Below are 22370 nucleotides of genomic sequence, written 5' to 3'. Positions count from 1 at the left end.
CCTCTTCCACGCTGAAGACTATACTCCCGTACCGCTCGCATGCGTCCGAATACCGTCCAGCCTCAGAACTTGCTCAATGTGCAGAAGACTGCCGCCAACTAGCACGCTCATTTACATCCGTGACTCAAGGTCTTCAAAAAGAACGCCTTGACCCGGCTAAGCCTGCCCCTATCTTCCCTGTTGGCTCGTTCGTCTGGTCAATTCCATGTCAGACTCCCGGTTTCTCCCAAAGTTTGCAGCGAGATAAACGGTCGCTACCGGACTACGTCGTCAAGACTGTGACACCTTCCACTGACAGACACGCTGCCGTGGTCGTGCAACAGTCCACGTGAGCCGCTTAAAGCCCTACTGCGACCCTCTTGTGCATTCAGAGCCTTGAGTCACCAGGATGGCTCCTCTTCGCCGCCTGGGCCAATGTAGTGGGGAATAGGGTCACGAACTACTGAGAAAGGACGACGACATCCGGCCGCGCGGAGAGCGCGAGACAGCGACCGACGCTCTTGGGCTAAGGCTGTTGTTCTGTAGCCCTGCTTGTAAATAAACCCCCATACAAGATTACACATGAATATTTAAGGAGACGTCTACAGAAATCTTATATACACCTCCTTGAGATATTTGTCACTGAATGCAGTATACGGGCTAACTAATGCGAAAAATTTGCGTTTTTCTTGCTCTGCCACTTGACTACCTAAATGAAACGGCAGGTCATAAATGCATCTTGCGCAACTTTACAGCACTATAAAAGAAGAGTTTTGACAGGGTGGTTTAGAATAGAGGCACGTAATACTAGGATGCCTCCATCGAAAAGCGTGTCATTGAATGGAAAACATGGCGGCGGCCATAGTAGCGACCCGTCTAGCACCAAATATAACCTTATTTTTCTGTAAGTGGTAACGCTCGTGAAAACAAATTTTTATAAAACCTATTGCTTTCGCCCATGTCACGCAGATGAGCTCGTTGCCCTAAGGCGCAACGTTTTCGGCAGTCGTGCCCTAGTTTGGATTCTCATGGTTGATAATGGCCGCCACTATGCATTGCTTCCGACATGGTAAAACAAGATTGCCTTGAATGCAGATGTGACGACCACGGTGTTCGAATAGTGGCCACAGCAACAGATTACGTTGCTAAACACTGCCTCGTTGACACTGCATATAATACTGAAGTGTTAACACTATCGACGCCAAAAGAAGTCACAGGTCGAACGCTAGCACTGTTTGTCAGGTCACGTTTCTATAAGCATGAAATTTAAGTAAGAAAAAAAAGCAAAACGAGATCATCCAGGCAGCCAGACAAAACAAAATGCGGTCTGGCCCCCAACCCTTGTACAGGACAGGATTACATATGCTAGTTACTGCCCAAACAACTTACAAAAATAATTGCTTCCGATTTCTTACTAATGTTTGTTCACAATATCACTGGACCTGTAACCTCTAGTACGCTTAAGTGTTATTTGTCATTTCTAATAGCGACGTTCAAAAGGCAGATATAGGGCACCGTACACTTGATTGTCATCTTTTGGCGCTGAGACAGGGTTGCCTGTGCCCTTTTCAACGCCAGCGGTCCGCGCGTTCCGCGTTTGCGACGCCTCCTTCGAGAGAGGGCGCCACGCTACGTGACCAGGCTATAGCGTCCGGCGCGGCGGGGATGGTTGTTTGGCGGAGACGAGATTTGCAACGAGGTTCATTTCAGGTTCATTTCGGCTCAGTAAGCTTTCAGGCCTGTGTCGCGGCAGCAATCTCCTGTGCCGGCAGCAATTTCATGCTTTCATGTACTTTCGATTACGGAAGCGCCAACAATTTGTTTAACAGTGGAGCTGTTTAATTCGACCGTCAGTCAGTAACGCGTTAACAAAAAACTTCGCTGAGCGATGAGTCACCTAGATCACCTAGCAACCCCCTCGCGGAGCGGCGTGTTCTTCGCCTCCTCTCCGTGCCGGGCACATGTTCCCTTGACATGGGACCTTAAGGAGATGGAAGAGCATGCGCGCGGCGCGCGCTACGCTCGGGAGAGAAAAAGAGAAAATTATATATATAGAGAGAGAAATTGTAGAAGCACCAACCAGGCACCGCGCAGACTTGCTGCCGACGCCATTCGTGTTTCCCCGTTTCCCCGCGTTCGCGCCGAACGAGCGCGGTGTTCGCGACTGCAGCAGGCGCCTCTGGCGGCCGCTCGGCAGGTTCCGACCAGCCACCCCCCGGCAAGTGCGGACGCGCAGTTTGGCCCAGACGTCACCGGGGAGCTAAAGCTCGGAGCCGCAGCGACAGCGGCAGAACTCTTGTTGACTCTGTGGCGAGTACATGTAGCATTGACATAGGACGACCAAAGAAGATCCGGGCATCTGAAGAAGAAGCCGCTCATCTTAAAGCGCGAATCTGTGCGTAGGCGGCGAGCCAATTCGGAATACCGTGCCTAGCAGCACTTAGCATTTCCTAGCAAAACTTGCCCAAGCCTACTAAAACCTGGAAGAAAAAAAATTACTCCATCTCCCACTAAATGGAACCATGTGTGGATGAGAAGCAGCGGGGAGATGGTTAGCTTCAACGGGAGATGGTTGACGTTTCGATACGGCTTCCCGAGCCGGGAGTTCAGGGTCCGCTTGCCGCCGTTCACGTTTCCTTTCAGCTTCGCGAGCCCGAAGTTCGGGATCCCCACGTCGCCGCTCCCGTTTCGCGGCAGCGGCCCGAACGCTCATCGCGGCGCTGCACAGGAAAGAAAATGAGGCGCGCGCGCTCCGTCATTTTCAAACCGCGGAACTATCTTGGCACCCCCAGCGGAGTATGCAGCTGTCGCACCACCTGTCGTGCGATCGGGCCGCTCATCGCGGCGCTGCACAGGAGAGAGAATGAGGCGCGCGCGCTCCGTCATTTTCATACCGTGGAACTACCGTGGCGCCCTCAGCGGAGAATGCACCTGTCGCACCACCTGTCGTGCGCGCCGCTCCGTAGAGTAGATGATTCCTAGAGGAGAGAAAGGGGGAGCGTAGGAGAGGAGAGAGAGGGGGAGGGGACGCGTATGCGCTGTGGGAGTGTGGAAAGCAAGCGCTGCTCCGTAGATAATTCCTAAAGGAGAGAACGGAGGGGGGAAGCGTAGGAGAGCAGAGAGAGCGGGAGGCGCATGCGCTTTGGGGGTGTGGGACGCCGCGGGACGGAAGCAGGGACGGACAAAGCCCCCGCCATAAGCTGCTTCGCATGTAAAACTTGGTCGATGACAGGCTCCGCTGTTTACTCCAGCCTTGCACCACTAGTGCAAGCTGCCCACGTTTTTTTTTCGGTTTGATAATTCCTTTAATTATGAAGAGACTATCCCGAGAAAACGTTTTGACTCTTCGCCAAGAGTGTTGAACGTGCATTCGTGATTTATTTCTTAAGGGTTTCTTTGACATTTTCCTCCTGCAGCCGTAAAGCCGTTGCAAGCGCTCTACGCTAACGCAGTTCCGTAACCTAAAATACGTTAGCTCCGGGTTACCTGAAAACGCAAAGCGGTCGCTGGTTGTGGCACCCTAAGCTTGAGTACCCCTGTGCTATAACTTCCTAGTAATACTTTCACAAGGGATTGATAAAAGCTTCGAACCAGCAGTTCAAGTTCTAGGCGTCAACAAATGGAGCTCGAGTCTCACGCAGAGTGATGGAGGTGTTCCCGGCGCTGCTTGCGTTGTCCTCATAATTGCTGAGGTGGCTATTCTAGCGACCTCTTATAGGGCAATGTCATGACGAGAGCGTTATGGTACAGTTTTCTGTGGCTGGTGTGGACCATCTCGCCACCACGGCAGTGCTTGTGCAACGATTGAATCATGGTTCGGACCCATATTTGACGGCAAATGTACAATGCACACTATATATGGTGTGGTCGATAGTATTTTAGAGGAGACATTTCAGTAATCCGAGGAGAGTGCAATAGCAGTTGGAGCCGGAGATACATAGCAACGTCGGCGCCAGCTGATCCTGGTCGCAATCTTCTTGGTGGTCGTGGCTCCGGGTCGTTAACACATTCGTGACGGGCCAGCTGACGGCATTCTTAAGCGTTCCTCGCAACTTTTGAAGGTGGGTGAATTTGGAGACGTCCAGGTGGTACGGTAGCATGTTTTCCGATGGTTAATGGCATATTGCAGAAAAAAATGATGAGATGCCCGTTGCAGCTTTAGTGGCACTTTAGGGCGTACATGAATATGAGGAGGACTTTCTCCTCTCCTTGGAAGGGCAGACTTTTGCCAAAGTACTATATTTTTCCTCCCTTCCTTGATTTGCAGCCTCCCTCCCAAGCCGCCCTTATGAACCAAAATGGAATAATTTTCCCCTTTTAAAAAATGTAATATATGTTATGTTTTCTTCATCATTTAGAATGGTGTGGCATGGAGTAGAAATTTCTTGAGTAACATCATACAAAAACCACTCACTGTGTATTTCTTGCAGTGTCTTGTCGGGTCCAGCTTAAGTTTTTATGAAATTTAACTCCAAGAAAAGAATGACTTGACACATACTCTAGTTGCGATCGGCGAAAGAAAAGTTTTATATTGTAACCTCTTTGTTTATTCTTAGCATAAAAGAGCGTAAACTTTGTTTTTTTTTTCATTTAAGCTTAGCTGATTTAAATGTCGCCATTTGTGAAGTTCTTCTAACCCAGAATTCGCGGTAACTTCTAGTTCCTGAAGGTCAACACCAGAAAAGAAAACGTTAGTGTCATTCGCGTGCATTATTTTTTCATCTGTTAATGGTACGTTTACTGTATCATTTATATACAGAATAAACAATAACAGCCCTAAAATCGAACCCTGTGGCATCCCATACGACTGAGTAACATAATTGAGCTACTCTCAGTTACTCACAGATCACTTTTCATTTGGGCTTATCGCAGAAGGTTCTTAAACTTTATTAGTGTCGATTGCACTTTCAAGCTACCCTAACAATGACGTCATTATCCGATGTTTGGAGCAATTTTAGGAATACTTGCCATTGGTTGTGCAAGTTAAATGTGGCGGTGAAGTTCATTTCTTCCATTGTGAGGCTGTTTATGTTCAAGGAAGAGCATTTTTCTGTTATAAACTCCGGAGCGGGATAGTTGATGCAATGAAACCAAAATATTTTACTCATATTGAAAGCCTGAAAACAGTAAGATTTATTAAGGTTAACGCAGTTGTCAATTGCTGTTTTATGGCATATACTGCCATGCGTGTCTTGCTTTACATTTTGAGAGAATTATGACTGTCGTAGTTTTATCCCGCAAGAGCAAAATAATCTTCCTGTAATCCAGTAAAGCAATAGCGCTATGTTCATCCAATGCACCAGTACTGGCGGTCAACATCGACTAAGAAGTCGCGCCCGTGGCTTTACAAACAAACACAGGCGTGTCACACGAAGCCAAGTCATACATTAGGGCATCCGCCACCTACATAATATATCGCTGACTGTTTTAGCGCACTAGCCCTAGATCTTCCAAACCAGCGAAAAGCCGTTGCGTGTCTGTCTGTGCGCTGCGCGACCATGAAGAGCCAGCAGCAGCGCCGCGCGGTGGAGATGAAGCAAGCAAGGAGTAGGTACGTCACGAGTTGGAGAAAGTAACCAACCACCTGAAACGAATCACTCGCTCCCGTCTTGCACGACCCAGCCAATAAGAGCGCGCGCGCCAGGACATCTGCAGCCAATAAGGAGACGCACTCGGCCGCAGTTGCGGCAGGTGGGAGAAAGCGCCGCATGTGGTTCTCCTCGCCTTATAGATAGTTTAGCCGTGCGTCAGCACAAGTCATGACGCGCAGTTTTTCGGGGATGGGCCATGGATGAGGCGGCGTGTCCATCTGGGTCTCCCTGCGATCTCCAATTAACCCTGTCTTGCGCTAGCGTATTCCAACTTGCGCTTGCAAATGTCCTAACTTCATCATCCCATCCGGTTTTCTGCCGACCTCGACTGCGCTTTCCTTCTATTGGTATCCATTCTGTAACCCTAATGGTCCACTGGTTATCTATCCTATGCATTACATGGCCTGCCCAGCTCCATTTCTTCCGCTTAATGTCAACTAGAATATCGGCTATTCCCGTTTGTTCTCTGATCCACACCGCTCTCTTCCTGTCTCTTAACGTTAGTCGTAAGATTTTTCGTTCCATCGCTCTTTGTGCGGTCCCTAACTTGTTTTCGAGCTTCTTTGTTAACCTCCAAGTTTCTGCCCCATATGTTAGCACCGGTAGAATGCAATGATTGTACACTTTTCTTTTCAACAACAGTGGTAAGCTCCCATTCGGGATTTGGCAATTCCTGCCGTATGCACTCCAACCCAATTTTATTCTTCTGTAAATTTCTTTCTTGTGATCAGGGTCCCGTGTGAGTAATTGACCTAGATAAACGTACTCCTTTACAGACTCTAGAGGCTCACTGGCGATCGTGAATTCTTGTTCCCTTGCTAGGCATTATCTGAGCATTATCTTTGTCTTCTACATATTCATCTTCAACCGAATTCTTACACTTTCTGGATTACGGTCCTCAATCATTTGCTGTAATTCGTCTATATTGTTGCTGAATAGGACAATGTCATCTGCGAACCGAAGGTTGCTGAGATATTCGCCGTTGATCCTCACTCCTAAGCCTTCCCAGCCTACGAGCTTGAACACTTCTTCTAAGCATGCAGTGAATAGCATTGGAGAGATTGTGCCTCCTTGCCTGACCCCTTTCTTGATAGGTAACTTACTACTTTTCTTGTGGAGAACCAAGGTAGCTGTGGAATCCTTGTAGATGTTTGCTAAGATATTCATGTATGCCTCCTGTACTCCTTGATTACACAATGCCTCTATGACTGCTGGTATCTCTGCTGAATCAAATGCCTTTTCATAATCTATGAAAGCCATATAGAGAGGTTGATTGTACTGGCAGATTTCTCGATTACCTGATTGATGACATGGATATGATACATCGTAGAATCCCTTACTTTCTTCTTGTTGATCAGTTTTGACAGTTCAGCGAATTCTATCTCATCTATTGAGTTGGACATTTTCATGTTTTGTCGGTTCTTTATTAGGTCCTTTGTGGCTTGGGAGAGCTTACCTACTGGTTGCCTTGGTGCCTTACCGCCCGCTTCAAATGCTACTTCTGAGATCAACCTAGTTACGGTTTAATTCATTACCTCTATGATGTCTTTATCTTCCTTTTCTAAAGCTGCATATTTGTTTGCGAGCACCAGGCTGAATTGGTCTGCTTTTACCCTTACTGCCTCTAGGTTGGCCTGTTTTATCTTGACTAATTTCACTCTTTCTCTCTTCAAATTGTGAGAAATCCTAAACCTCACTAACCTATGGTCACTACACTTTACCTTACTTAATACTTCTACATCCTGCACTATGCTTGGATCGGCAGAGAGTATGAAATCTATTTCATTCCTTGTTTCTCCATTAGGGTTTTTCCAGGTCCACTTCCTTTTGCTGCGCTTCCTGAAGAAGGTATTCATTATTCGGAGCCTATTCCTTTCCGCGAATTCTACTAACATCTCTCCTCTTGTATTCCTAGAATCGATGCCGTAGTTGCCAATTGCTTGCTCATCAACCTGCTTTCCCCCCCATTTAGCATTGAAGTCGCCCATGACTACAGTATACTGAGTTTGCACCTTCCTCATTGCTAATTCAACATCTTCTTAAAACTGTTCTATTTCTTCATCGTCGTGACTAGAGCTTGGGGCGTAGGCTTGTACTACCTTCATTTTGTATCTCCTATTCACCTGTATTACGACGACTGCTACCCTCTCATTAATGCTGTAAAATTCTTCAATGTTGCCCGCTATGTTGTTATGGACTAGAAATCCTACCTGGATTCTCTCTTATCTGGAAGATTGCTGTAGCCGAGGACGTGGCCGTTAGTCAGCACTGTGTAAGCCCCACCAGTTCTTCTAACCTCACTAAGGCCAATAATATCCTAGGCAATGCTTGATAATTCTTCAAATAGTCCTGCTAAGCTAGCCTCACTCGAGAGGGTGCGCGTGTTGAACGTTGCCAGGTTCAGTTTCCATTGGTGGCCTGTCCGAACTCAGAGATTCTTAGCACCCTCTGCGGCGCAGCACGTCTGACCGCCGCCTTGATCAGGTGCTCCGCAGCCACTGGGGACTGAGGGCCATGGGTTAATTGTCGGAGTCATAAGGGAGGTAGTGGCCGAACACTGCACCAGGGAAGCCAATTCCTGTTCTGGTGAGGGAGTGACTTTGATGAAGCTTAGTGGGCCTTCCTGATTTTGTTGCACCTGAACTAGTATAGCCCCAATAGCTCTCGGCAATATATTTTTTTCTTGCCGGTGTCAGGCACCACTCCATGCCTGAAAATGTAATGGACTGGAGTAGGATTCGAACTTACGACCTTCAGATTTGAGGCCGGGTATTCTACCTCTGCTCCTACCTCTGTCTACCTGTATTCTACCTCTGTATCGCTCGCTGAAGGGCGACAGCACTGGCGAGCCTATGCAGAAAACCGGGACGTCGTGTGCGCCGTGGGGAAGGAAGCGAGTCTTTTCACCATTGCGGCCTCCTAGTCGCTTTTGAACGGTTGCGGGCGCATTTTAAACGTGAGGGCTTTCGCAGTGGCATTGGTAGCGGGACCCAAATTGTTCATAACACAGGCCAGTCGTAACAGGTGCAAAAGAGAAACTTGGCTTTGACTTACCCTGACGATGTCTTGATAGTCGTGGTAATCTTTATAATAGTCAATGCGTAGTTCTCCGTAAGTGGTTCCTCCAGCATGTTGATGGAAGGCGGCGATAAAGAGAACAGCGATGTATCTGATCAGCCTCATTCGTTTTCTTGGTGTGTCTGCAATTAAAACTATTATTAAAAACAAAATATTGTGTGCCAGGATGTACCCGTTTCCCCCCGTTATTTATGCAAACAATAAAAATATGCAAATGACCTGTAGCTTGAACGGAGCATCACAATGTTGTTTGCTGTCGCTGGATATACTGATATTTTTTAGCTTTTCGCCTGATTGCATAATTAGTCCTGATTAATCCGTATACTTCTCCAATATTATAATTCGATGACAAGTGTCAATGATAAAAGTGCAGAAAAACATAAAGAACACCTCATCTAGCTTTCTGTTGCTGAATACTTGGTACATAAAGGTGTTTTTCAAGTATGAATCAAGCCCGCGAGTACATGAAATATTGCCGCCCGACTGGCCGCTCGCAGCAATATCCATGTATTCACGGGCTTCTCGCATGAAACAAATCATGAATGAAGTTTTAAAGGGACTGAAGTTTTCTTTTTTCAGAACAGTGACTGACGCATAGCTAGCTCGCATTATATGGCGTTGCAGTGTCATGTACGAGGTCATGGAATCAAATCCTGACCACGGCGGCTGCACTCGGAAGAGGTCGAAGTACCAAAACTTCCGTGGGCCGTGCATTTGGTCCACATTGCAAGGCCCCGATGGTCAAAAGTTTTCCAGAGCCTGGCACTACGGCATGCCTCATAATCAGATCGGGGTTCTAGCAAGTAAAATCCAGGAATTTTTGATAACTCGCACAATAGGTGGCCACTGTCTTTCCTTAGCGTTTTCATGTCACCAAGATTTCGCTCACAAAGTTGGCACAAAATGGCGATGTATGAAGCAATAACAGCGGATTCCTCTCCCTCTGAATATGAAATATTCGCCGATGGGAGCCACTATTCAACCGATCAAAGAGCTTTTTGCCACGCGCCCTTGCTTTGTAGCTCATAGTGGGCCTGTTCAATGTTTGGCGTGCTGGCAGTGCGATGGCCGCGCGAGGATTGCTCTCTGACAGGAAATGGCGTGAAGCTGGCGTCGTAGTCACGTGGACCTACGTGTCCGGCAAATCTCCGGCAACCCGAGGCATGCAATATTGAACAACCGGCAGCCGGCACGGCCTTTCGCTCTTTTTCATTTACTTAATCGGCTGCCTGCAGAAATGGCGGCATCAGCGGGCGAGCTTATCATGCTGATCCGCGCAAATCGCGAAACTGCCCCGCGCATATGACAATATTGACGAGGAAGACGATGAGGTGGATCAGCACGTCTCAAAGGCTTTTCTGGCGCGAATGATGAGGCGAAATCATTAAAATTGGCTGTGGCTTAGCTCAGCTAACCCTGGATATGCAAAGCGCAAACTTGGTTTAGCCTGGTTAAGTCGTGGTTTCACTTGGTTAGCCTTTGATTTAGCTGTAGTTATTATACTTAGGTATACATTCATCGATATAAGCCAGGTATAAATTATAAGCCGACAAGTCCTACCGTTTTGCGTACCGAACGGCTAGCTATTCCTCAGTCTCCGATGCTAGCTTCGTGCGCTTGGCATCCCGGACTCTCTCCAGTGAAGCAGTTCGCCTGGCGAAAGACGCGTGTCAGACGCCGCGGGGTGGTCAGACCATAGAGAAAGAAACGCTGCCAGCTGCGGTGGTTGCTAGGCAACGGTTCAGCTCGCGGTGCTGCCACTGGCCATAGCGAAACGGCGAGAATGCGGCCAGTGTAGCTTTCGCTACAAAAGACATTCATGAAGCGCTCGTATATATGGAGTGGGTAGAGCCAGCTTACGTGGAATTGGAGTTAGAAAAACGTTTTGGCACTGCAGGAGCACAGCAACGGCTATTGTAGACTATTTTGAAGGTTCCACATTTTGCTCAGAGGGCTTGCGTGCACGGTAACAGTTATGAACAAAGATGGTGCTGATCACTTTTGCATGTCTCGGCGCGCAAACTACAATTTAAGCAAATGCAGAGAAGCCTGATGAGAGGGAGTCAAATCTACACAACGCAATCTGCCTTCTACTTCACTTCTTGGTCTCTATCAACGCAGGAGAAATCAAGTGGCGGGATAGGAAAAACGCCGTTCGGATCAAGCATGTATTTGGAGCTCTTCATCGTCTCCGTGTCATGGAACCAGCCTGCCAGGCGCTATTGGGGCCATCGACGGAAGCCACATCCATATTTCAAGACCTTCAGAGTGAGACGTCAATAGAAAAAAAGTTGAACTCGAGTGTGTATACAATGCTGATGTGATGTTCCAGTTGTTCATCGGCTTTCTTGCCCGGGCATTGCCCGGGCATTGCCCGGGCATTGGAGCAAAGTACCCTTTTACGATGCACTTTGAGACGCGAAGGCAAGTAAAATTGTTACTTACAGTGGGACATTAAATTGCTTGGTCCTTAATGAAGACCAGGCTACGCGCAAACGAACTTTATTAGATAATTTCTTAAACTATTTCCGTCATTTCTTGGCACTCTTTGGCTATACTTGGCCCTTGCGCCAGTAAACACTATACATCATCATCAAACTATTTCCGAAGCATAGGCCTGAGCTACCACCGGATAAACCTTGCAGTAGGCTACCTGGCCGGTGACTATGCCTATCTACTGCTGGCCTGGAACCTGCCGCCTTACCATCCACGTGGAGCGAGTGCTCACAACAAACCCCACTGCAGGCAGCCTGTCATCATCAAGGGAGCTTTAGGCCTTTTAAGCGCCCACTTCCAACTACATGCGTATACTGACGCCATTACATTCCCACAAGCCGTGGATGTAGGGAGGGCAGTCTGCGCCCCCCACATCACTGCCAGCAGAAGAGGCGAAGCTCTGTGTGACAAGGGACAGATGGACAACGGAGCAGACGTCTTGTCGAAAGACCCCGACAACGGAGAAGAGACATCGGTACTTGCAACCACTTTCCACGCCACCATTGCAGAGACTGCACGTTTAATTAATTAGCATTTTAGGGTACTTCAGGCACTTCGTGGGGGAGATGTTTGTAGACATGTATGTTTCTATCTAACAGTTTCCCACCTACCTGGGTTCACTGCGTGGTCAGACTTCGAATGGGTAGCGGTTCACGATGCTTTGATGAAAGAAAAGGGCTCGAAAGCAACCATCATACCAACTTGGGTCACCCAGTACCTGCCTATGCGAAACATACGTGCCTCTCTTCAATGAACCCCTTTCACGCCGCCATGGATAACGGTTTATGTGGGACTGGGTAAGTATGGCTGCTTGAAGAATCTCTTTCACGCCAACTTCGAGCATTGGGTATATGCCACTGGGTCTCCGCTGGTCTTCAATTAACCTCTTTGATGCCAAATTGGGTCACTGTGTATGTGGCAGTGGGTGTTTGCCGCTCTTATTAAACCTCTTTGTCCTGAGCTTGAGAAACTACGTATGTGCCACTGGGAAACAGATGCCTCTAAAATAAAAAAAATGTCTCCTACATTGAGCGGAATCGAACCCGCGTCACAAGTGCTCCTGTAAGATAGCAACCTGACGGATTAGCAAGCTACGCTGGTTGCCTTGGTGCCTTACCTCCCTCTTCTATTACTGCTTCTGAGGTCAGCCTAGTTACGGTTTCATTCATTACCTCTATGTTGTCTTCATCTTCCTGTTTTAAATGCATATCTTTTTGCGAGCACCAGCCTGATTTGGTGATCTTTTGCCGATTATGCGTCTAGGTTGGTCTGTTTCTTCTTGACTCATTTTAAGCTTTCTCTCTTGAAATTGAGAGAAATCCTAAACCTCAATAACCTATGGTCACTGCCCTACCTAACACTACTACATCCTTCACTTCCCATAAATGCAGGAGGCGGGAGTCAACTGTGTCGCTTGGGCAGTCCTCTCGTAGGGGACGAGTTATGGATCGGACATCACTTTCTAATATGTTTGGAACAGTCGGTGATGTCCGTGATGGGGACGACGGTGCGGGCTGCTCTACATGATCGGAAAGAGTCCCACTTCGTGAAAGTGGAGCCTCTGATAGATCTGCGGGGTAGTTGAACATCTAAGAGTATTTCGGTGATGCTATGATCACTACCTACATTCTCTTGTGTGTTGCACCATGTGGCATGAGGGAGGCGATGTGCAGATGTAAGGTCTGGTGTAGTCTCTTGAGAGACACTGTTTCCTTTGCATGTAAGAGAGGAAGGATCCGTAAGTAGGGAGAGACTGGTCTGTTGCGCTGCTAACCACACCCGACGTCCTTTCGGTGTGTCGTGCTGGTATACCCAGGCCGTATGCGCGGCGTTAGTCTCTTAGGACGAGTAAGGGGCACTTGTTTGCTATGGACTTCGCAAGAGTAAAAAAGTGCTCGAAGTTGCTTTGTAGGCATATAGGGTGGCTGTATATATTTAGGACGAAGAGACTATTCGCTTGAGCGGGTTGTGGCACAAGCTCAATTAGAAGGTGATCAATGTCTTGAATCGCTAGGGAATGGGAGATGGTGGTGGTTGAGCGGCTAACTAGAAACGCTACCCGAGTGGGCGGGGGGGATGTGGGCAAAATAGGAATATAGCCGGGGAGGGTGAGTGGGTTGGAGGGCTCCTGCAGGGCAAGGATGTCGGGTCCCATAGCGCAGGACAGCAGTTGGTGGACCACATGACGCTTCTGGCCAAAGCCCCGGCAGTTCCACTGCCAGAGTGTAAGATTACGGTTTGGAGCTGCCATCATGAGAGTCAATTGGGGGGTTGGGAGTCGTGATAGGGAGGGGGGGGAGTCCTGAGCTGTGGTAGGGATAGGGTTGTCCTGTCCTTCAGCTGCTTCAGGCTTCTTGCGTCTACTTGGGGTGGAGTACAGCTTTGGGAGCCGGGTTGCGTAAGAATTGAGCCGGGACTCAAGATCGCTATAGCGGTCAGCAAATCCTTGGCTTAGCACGTCGAATCGGTGATTAAGAGCAGCATTGTCTTGTGTTATGTGAATAACCGCGTCTTTGAGTGTTGCACATTCCTGGTAGATGCGAGTGATAGCGTCCTGCATTTCTGCCTCAAAGCGAGCAGCAAAGGACTCAAGCAGGGATGGAATGTCGTCTAGTGAGATGGGGGTGGAGGGAGGGGGCGTTGTGCATGGAGTTGAACTTGTAGAGGGTTCCGTGTCAGCCTCCATTGAGCAGCATTGTCTTGTGTTATGTGAATAACCGCGTCTTTGAGTGTTGCACATTCCTGGTAGATGCGAGTGATAGCGTCCTGCATTTCTGCCTCAAAACGAGCAGCAAAGGACTCAAGCAGGGTTGGAATGTCGTCTAGTGAGATGGGGGTGGAGGGAGGGGGCGTTGTGCATGGAGTTGAACTTGTAGAGGGTTCCGTGTCAGCCTCCATTGCTAGCGAATCAGGAGAGGAAGTAGGGTTGGAGTGGCTGGGCAAGGTATGGTTGTTGGGTGGGTTAAGGAGAGGAGGTTGAGGTGCGGTTGAAGCGGGGGTAGGTGAAATGGGAGATCCAGTGGCAAGAGCACTTATCTGGGCGTCCAGTTTGGCGACGCATTGCCGAAGAGCGGCGGCTTCTGCTCGCGCTGCTGTAGCTTCTGCTTTGGCCGCCGCTGCCTCCTCCTGGGATTTCGCCAGGGCTTGTTGTAAACTGGGATTCACTGTCATGGATGTCGTGTGCTTGTGAGAAGAAAGGGGCGTGTTCCAAGCTTGTTTCAATGGCTCTGTCCGGGCTTGCTTGTGTTGGTTGGGCTGAGTGGGTCCGAATGACAATTGAGGAAAACTGTCCCTGGGTGGGACCGATTCCTGGTGCTGCGTTTCTGAGTACCTTGGCTGTTTCCGCGGCTGTTGAAGGTTTTGTTCTTTGCACGATCTCGTGGCGGTAAGGTGAGGGCGGCCCTCACACAGAATGCACTTGGGCGTACAAGGAGGGTCTTGTTGCGGATGCTGTGTTCCACAGCGCGGGCAAAGATTGGTCTTGGGGCTTGGGCATATGTCGTGACAGTGACCCGGCTGTCTGCAATTGGTACAGGCATCCGGACTGCCGCGGTATAGGGTGCAGCGATGGATGGCTCCCATGTACTTCATGGAGTGCGGGACTGCATTTGCGTCGAAGGTGATTAGGATGGAGTGTGTCTTTTCCATGTGTCGGGCTGCTAATATGGTGTACTCCGAATTTATTCTGACCAAGTCTTGGTAGAGTTGCGTTGTGTACTCATCGTCATAGGCATTTGTCATGACTCCTCTGGTAGCCCACGGTGGGGGTGCCACATAAGCCGTGCAAGGATAGGTTTGGTCTCCAATTGCGAGGGAGGTTAGCGTCTTGAGAGTCTCGTCTGTTGGGACGTGTGTCGTTGCCATGGTGAAAGTATTGTTGGTCGGGTGGGTGCGCAGGTAGAAGTCGTCCGGTAGAGTGATTCGGAGCTGGGTCTGCACTGCCTTCCTAAGTCGAGGTGTTGGGACGTCTAGAAGTTGTAGTTTACCTCGCGGGCGAACGTCCACGCGAATAGCATTGTGTGGGAGTGGTGGCAGCTGCTTGCTACGCTGCACTGTGAGGCGCGTCTCCTTGGTCGCAGGTGGTAGGCGGGCCGGCGTCTTGCCGCTGCGGGTGGCGGCTGCTGTGTCATGCACCGCGTTCCTGGCGTTCGGGTTAGCTCCCTCGGAGGTAGCGTTGCCGGGGTGGTGAGGCGGTTTCGGCGAACTGGCTGGTCGGGAGGAGTAGGCTTTATACAGCACTGGTGTCCAATCGTCCGACTGGAGCTCTTGTGCGGTTATGGTGTGGCCTTCAACCGTTACTTCCATCATAATAGCTGGCGTCGCCGGCGGTGTCGGCGGAGAGGTAGAGTCCGGGTGAGGCTTAACGGGGCAGCTGAGTGTCTCGGTCCGATAATCGTTCTCAGCACAAAAAATGTCGGATTTCGCCCGGAATGGGCGGTTTTTCTGTCTTCCTTAGGCACTTATCTCGCTTCTCGAGCAGATTAGTGGCCGTAGGAGAGATTGGGTAGGAGCAGCACGTACCGTTTGCCGGAGCCGACGTGGCAGGCATCCGCTCGCGTTGGCCTCTACGCGGCGTTCCCGCACGGTGATGGAGGCCGCCCCTTCAATAATGACCAATCCTAAATTAAAAAGCTGTCGCTAAATACAGCCATTTTACAAAGCTGAAGCTGGCAACAGCAGCGGCTGATGATTTGTTTAGATGCGTTACACGTGTGGCACATCGAAAACTCAGCTGTGCGTTTCGGTGGTGCACAAATCTGAGACATGGACAACGCCGAAGGCCGAAATTGCGATTCCTGCATTTGTTTCGCCCCCGCGTACTTCTTCGGCGCCGAGCTTTGCGCGCTTGTTGCTGACTCCGCTTGCCAAGCAAGAATAGGAGCAGAGAACCGCTCGGCATCACGGAAGCAAACCCGTGGTACAGTGTACTAAAATATGCTGTAGTGGGATCAGCGGCGCCGGGCGCGTGAAGCCGCCGATGTCAACTTGGAAACGAAACTATACATTGAAATCGAGAGTGCAACGCCTTGTGCGCCAGAAGGAAAGCGCATGTTGCTACACACTCCAAGAACCGCGTCGTACCGCCGAGATCAGTGTAGCGTCCGCGACCGCGTTCGCGCCCTTTGCGTTTGCTTCGACGCCGTGGTGCTCGCTGTGCATGATCGCGGCGTCTCTTTGCATGTGCAGCAATATGCGCTTTCCCTGTAGCCACCGCCTTTGCGCAGTGAGCACACTACCTTTTTATTCTAGTACACTATTCCCGTGGTTGTTGTGGCTCATTAAACGATTTATTCTTAGTTTACGCAAACATTATACCAACACCAAATTATGAAATAGATTCAATGCGTAATCTAGCTTATATTTATCTAGGTTTAGGCGAACATGGGACCGGTCAGTCAACACTGTACAACACCGTGCTGGTACAGCGCCTAGAATATACTTACTGTAGTGCTTCTGTTGAAGTCGCCACCGCCGTCGCCTACTCGTACACTGCTCTGTCGCGACTGCTGTACGTTTTTTTTTTTTTTTTTTTGAGGTGACGTTGACGCGACGGAGCATTTGACGACTGTGTGAATGAGGCCTAAGCCGGGCGTTAGTCCGTCCTTCGCGGACAAAAAATGTGGGCCGATCCTGGCGGTAGTGCAGAAAGAGTCCAAGCACAATGGCACAACTAGCGAAGATAAGCCTGGCTTAGTCTAGCTAAGCTTGGTTGGGACCACACCGTAGTTGGGGCCATGGTGTTATAATTACAGGTTTAACGACGGAGCGCCGCCGCCGTGCACTCGCTGCGTTTACCTTTGGTACCTCCGCTCCATCACGCCCCGAGATGGCCGGATCGGTCGCATGGCCGAGATCCGGGCGAGGCGGCCCCTATTACCCATTTGTGGACGAGTGGTTGCCGCCTAGTCGAAGCAGTGGTTGCTACGTCGCGCCCTTGTTTTCATTCTTTTTGTGCGATGACAGGCTGTGCTATTCGTGTGAACAAGCCGTGAAATTTGCATTAACTGTTTTGTGCCACGGTGGAATTTTCGGCTACAAGACTTGCACTGAAAAAATGTCGCATTTTGCTGCACCCGGAGAAGCGGACCGCCTAAAGATATGACGCCATGCGATCCCGCGCAAGGACCGCGTGCTGCAGTCGCCTGACTACGTGTGCGAGATGCACTTCGAGCCGAGGTACGTGACGAAGACGTGGGAAGCAGTCTACAAAGGACACGTTCTTGTGAGTGCACCACGAAAGGTGGCTCTGGCAAAAGACGCCGTGCCGACGAAGTTTCCCGACTGCCCTGCTCACTTGACAAAGACAGAGAAAACCATTGACTTGTGTTAGATGACTTTCTTTTTTTTCTTTCTTTCTTTATTACACACATACTTTTCATTTTACAAGATACGCACAATCTGTATGGTCCCACAGCCAATGGCTAGTACGGGGCCCATTTAGAAACATACATATAAGAAAATGTCATACAATTTGGCATAAGTGCAGTCAATTTGGTTAACAAAAATTACAAGAAAATACAACACTTCGCAAAAAACACAAAAATTACTGAGTAATAGTAGTACTTAGATTTGCTAATAAGAACATGTTGTGTAAGTATTAGTATTAATCTATTCGGCAGGTTAACAAAAAGAACAGGAAAATTACGCCACTTCGTAATAAACACATGAAAACCTTGATGAATAATAGTTATACATGGTCTAACAAAAATAGAACATAAATATCTGTCAGTTCAGGAAGCAGAGATAATTACTTCAAAGTAGCAATTTTTCATTGCTCTCAGCAAGTTCTGCGAGTTCTTTATGTGGTGCGGAATACCATTCCAGACTTTCGCACCAGCGTACTGTAGCAGTCGTTTGCCAGAGGCGTTTTTTATTGGCGGAATATTTACGTTACCAAAAGTTTGGTTCCTGGTGTGGCGTAGTGGGGTGCAGAGTAGCGAAATGGGGAATGGCTCGTTGTGTCTTATAACATTGTTAATACATGTGGCTAATCTTAATTCCCATACAAAATCAAAAGGCAAGACTTTTAGCATAGAGAACAGGGGTTTGGTGGGTTCATAGTATCGCGAGAAAGTGATCGTTTCTGCAAACGTCTTACTTGTTCAAGGTAGGAATTATATGCCAAACCCCAAGATTCTACGCAGTACAAAAGGTGGCAGTTCACTAGAGTAAAGTTCAAAACTCGGAGTACTCAAGCATCAAAATTTTCACGGGCTTGCACGAGGGCATAGCAACTTGAAGCTAATTTAGACCAGACAGCATCTACTGAAGCTGCCAATTTAAGCAGCTATATTGAAGGACACCAAGGTAAGAGTAAGAGTCAGTACGTTCAATAGGGCAATTCATAGGCGGAAAGTTTTCATTTTTCCGGGGGGGGGGGGGGGGGGGGGCGGGCCGACCAGCTTTCCGAAACCTGCCCATATATATATATATATATATATATATATATATATATATATATACAGGGTGTTTCAGCGAACACTTTCAAAAATTCTTAAAGGTTGCATGTGGCAAGTAGCACAATTCTAGTTCATGAGCTGGTCTACTTGAAGAGACGGACATTACTTGCACAAGAAATTGAAATGCATAATCGAATAATTAACAGAAATTCACTAATTAAGTTTTTAACTAATTACCTGATGACCCATAATGCCATTTACAAATTGTAGCCATGGAGTTCGCAAGACGGATTGACTCGGAACGAATTCTCCGGATGACACCAGTTTCGAGATATTACTTCCCTAACTTTGCGGAGAAATGCATTGGCGTTACAGTTAGGCTCTTAACAAAACGTCGCTTTTTGCATTGAAGCACAAAATTAACTGGTACGCCAATGCATTCCTCCACAAAAGTCGGGAAATAATATCTCGAAACTGGCGTCCATCAGGTAATTATTTAAAACCCTAATTAGTAATTTTTGAATTAGTCGATTATTCATTTCAATTTCTTGTGCAAGTAATGTCCGCCTCTTCGAGTAGAGCAGCTCATCAGCTAGAATTGGGCCATCTGCCACAGCCAATCATAAATAAATTTTGAAAGTGTTCGCTGAAACACCCTGTATATATATATTGTTGCACGCACGCGTGAGTGAGAAGAACGATGACCGGTGAACGTGCTTGCGGTCCCGGGTTGAAAGAGAAGAGGACGACGTTGAGTTGATCAACCAGCTGACCGCTCTTGCGCTCACCTTCGCGACCTACAATAAACGGCCCCCTTCATCCGTAAGGGTGATAAACGGTCTCCTTCGCGCGTAACAGAGTGGTGGAGGTGCTGGGTACGCGCTCACAACAACGGAACCGTCACTGCTGCAGCTTCGTCGAAGCCGTCGACTTGCCGGCCTCCCGCCATCTGCCGTGACCGTCTTCGACATGCCTGAAGAAGGAGCCGCTCCGAGGGCAGCGCCTAGCAGTCCACTGCAATACTACCGAGTTCCACCCACATTCGGAGGAAAAGCGGGAGAAGATGCCGACGAGTGGCTCGTCCATTACAAACGGGTGAGCAAGTCCAACGGGTGGGATTCAACCGCTCAGCTCACCAACGTGGTGTTCTCCCTGACCGACACCGCACTCGTGTGGTACGAGAACCACGAGGACACGCTTACGACGTGGGAACTTTTTGTTGAAGAGCTCAAGGCGTGTTTTGGGGACTCAGTCGCCAAAAAGAAGCGTGCTGAGCAGACACTGTCGCAACGGGCACAACTACCAGGTGAGACATGCACCACGTACATTGAAGAAGTTTTAAAGCTGTGCAAGGTGGTCAGTGCCCGCATGTCCGAAGAAGATAAAGTAGGACATTTGCTGAAGGGAGTGGCTGAGGACGTGTACAATTTTCTCATCGGTAAAGAAAGCCTAAGTTCCGTGTCCGACGTCATTCGGCATTGCAGAACCTTTGAAACGCTGAAGATGCGTCGGATTACGCCAAAGTTTGGTCGGTTGGCAAACGTTACGACGGTTGCCAGTGTGGACACGAGCCCTTGCCTCGACCTTCCTTCAACCATCCGACAGATTGTCCGCGAGGAACTTTCCCGCCGCGAAGAGATGTCGCGTCCAACAGCTAACCACCATGACATGTACACGTCGCGTGAGGCTATGACTGCGCCACATTCGGCCCCTTGGCAACCAATGGTTAGCGCAGCGGCCGTAGAGTACAGCGCGGCCCCACAGTCTCGGATGACAACACGCTCTCCGACTCCGCGCTATGACCGACGCGCTCAGCACACGCCTTCTCGACGCCCGATGTATCGTCATGACACACGCCATGAACCAGCCCACTACACAAGGGAAAATGACAATGTTCGGTTCATCGACGAACAACCAAGGTTTCGACCTCCCCCGGTATGTTACTCTTGCGGTGTCCCGGGTCATATCTCTCGGTTTTGCAACCAGCGTATGACCACGTGGTATGGCCAGCAGCCCTCAGAGTTTTCACGGCCCTCCGAACGGCCCCATGGTGTCCCGTGGCCAGCACACACATCGTCTGGCGACAAGTATTGGCCGCGCAGCTCCCGGAATCGCTCCCCGGCATCTGACAGGAGTTTGACGCCCCCACCGCGTCCTCGTGCTTCCCGTTCTCCCTCACCACTGCGTCGCACCACGTCCCCTTCGTCACCGGAAAACTAGCTAGCGCGGCCGATGGAGGTGAGGTCGCTGGAGATGTGCTACTGACAGAAATACCTCCTGTGTTGATGCTGAAAAACAAAGTGCGCGTTTTTGTGGATAATGTGCCTGTGATGGCTCTGGTGGACACATGCGCAACAATTTCTGTTATGAGTGTCTCTTTTAAAGACGTGTTAGGGCGAAAAGTCATGTTCAGATGGGACGAAGCTTCAAGGTTCTGTGGAGTGAGTGGCGAGCCGTTGCGACCTATTGGTGTGTGTAGTGCTGACGTGTTTTTGGGAGGCCATGTTATTACGACAGAGTTTGTGATTATTCCTCGGTCGACCCATGATGTTATTCTTGGCATGGACTTCTTGCGGGAGTGTGGTGCCACTGTTGACTGCCGCACAGGGAAGGTATTCATAAGTGGTAGGATGACGTCAGCCCTCCTGGAAAACCCTGTAGATCACGAAACAACCCGGTGTGTTTGTGGCGATACGGTCGTACCTGCATCATCTACCGTTTGTGTTCCCGTTGTCTGTTGCGGCGCCGATTCTGACAGCTTCGATGCTACCGTAGAACCGATGCACATGAACTGTCTGAAGAAGAATGTGTTGGTTCCACATTGTGTGGTGTCGATCGAAGGCGGACGCGCTGGCTTGTGGATCGTAAACTGTTCTGCGGAGCCCGTGATACTACCAGATGGCTTGAAATTAGCCTTCGTCCGGGAACACGCGTATTTATCTGTGGCTGAACTTACAGAAGTACCGCAAAATCCTGATGGCCACAGTTCGGAAACGGCCCTTTTGTCCATGATAAATAAATCTCTCAGCACGAGTAAACGCCGAACGTTAGTGGGTGTGCTTTCGAAGCACGTCTCGGTATTCGACTTTGCGCAGAAGGACAAAATACCTGTAATCCCCGCGTCACGAACCCGCCATACCATCAACACGGGTTCAGCAAATCCGATTAGACAAAAGCCATATCGCGTTTCACCATCAGAGCGCCAGATTATCAACGACCAAGTGCATGAAATGATGAAAAAAGGAGTCATACAAGAGTCAGCGAGTCCGTGGGCAGCTGCAGTGATTCTTGTTAAAAAGAAAGATGGATCTTGGAGATTTTGCGTCGACTATCGCCGATTGAATGCTGTAACAAAAAAGGACGTGTACCCACTCCCACGTATTGATGACGCAATCGACTGCCTTCATTCTGCCTCTTACTTTTCCTCAGTAGACTTACGATCCGGCTATTGGCAAATTCCGATGCACCCTGAAGACAAGGAAAAGACTGCCTTTGTAACCTCTGACGGGCTCTTTGAATTTAATGTGATGCCATTTGGACTGTGCAACGCTCCGGCAACTTTCGAGAGATTTATGGACACTATTCTGCGCGGGTTGAAGTGGAACATCTGCATGTGCTACCTCGACGACGTCGTCATCTTTGGCCGCACCTTCAGCGAACACAACTCGCGTCTGGATATCGTCCTGAACTGCATCAGAAACGCTGGCCTAGTTTTAAACTCAAAGAAATGCCACTTTGGAGACCGCCAAACACTTGTGCTTGGGCACCTCGTCGATAAGGATGGCATCCGCCCTGATCCCCAGAAGACAGCCGCTGTTGAAGCGTT

This window comes from Dermacentor silvarum, chromosome 4 (genome assembly GCF_013339745.2).
Source record: "Dermacentor silvarum isolate Dsil-2018 chromosome 4, BIME_Dsil_1.4, whole genome shotgun sequence".
Taxonomy (NCBI): Eukaryota; Metazoa; Arthropoda; class Arachnida; order Ixodida; family Ixodidae; genus Dermacentor; species Dermacentor silvarum.
Note: the sequence above shows the minus strand (reverse complement) of the source record.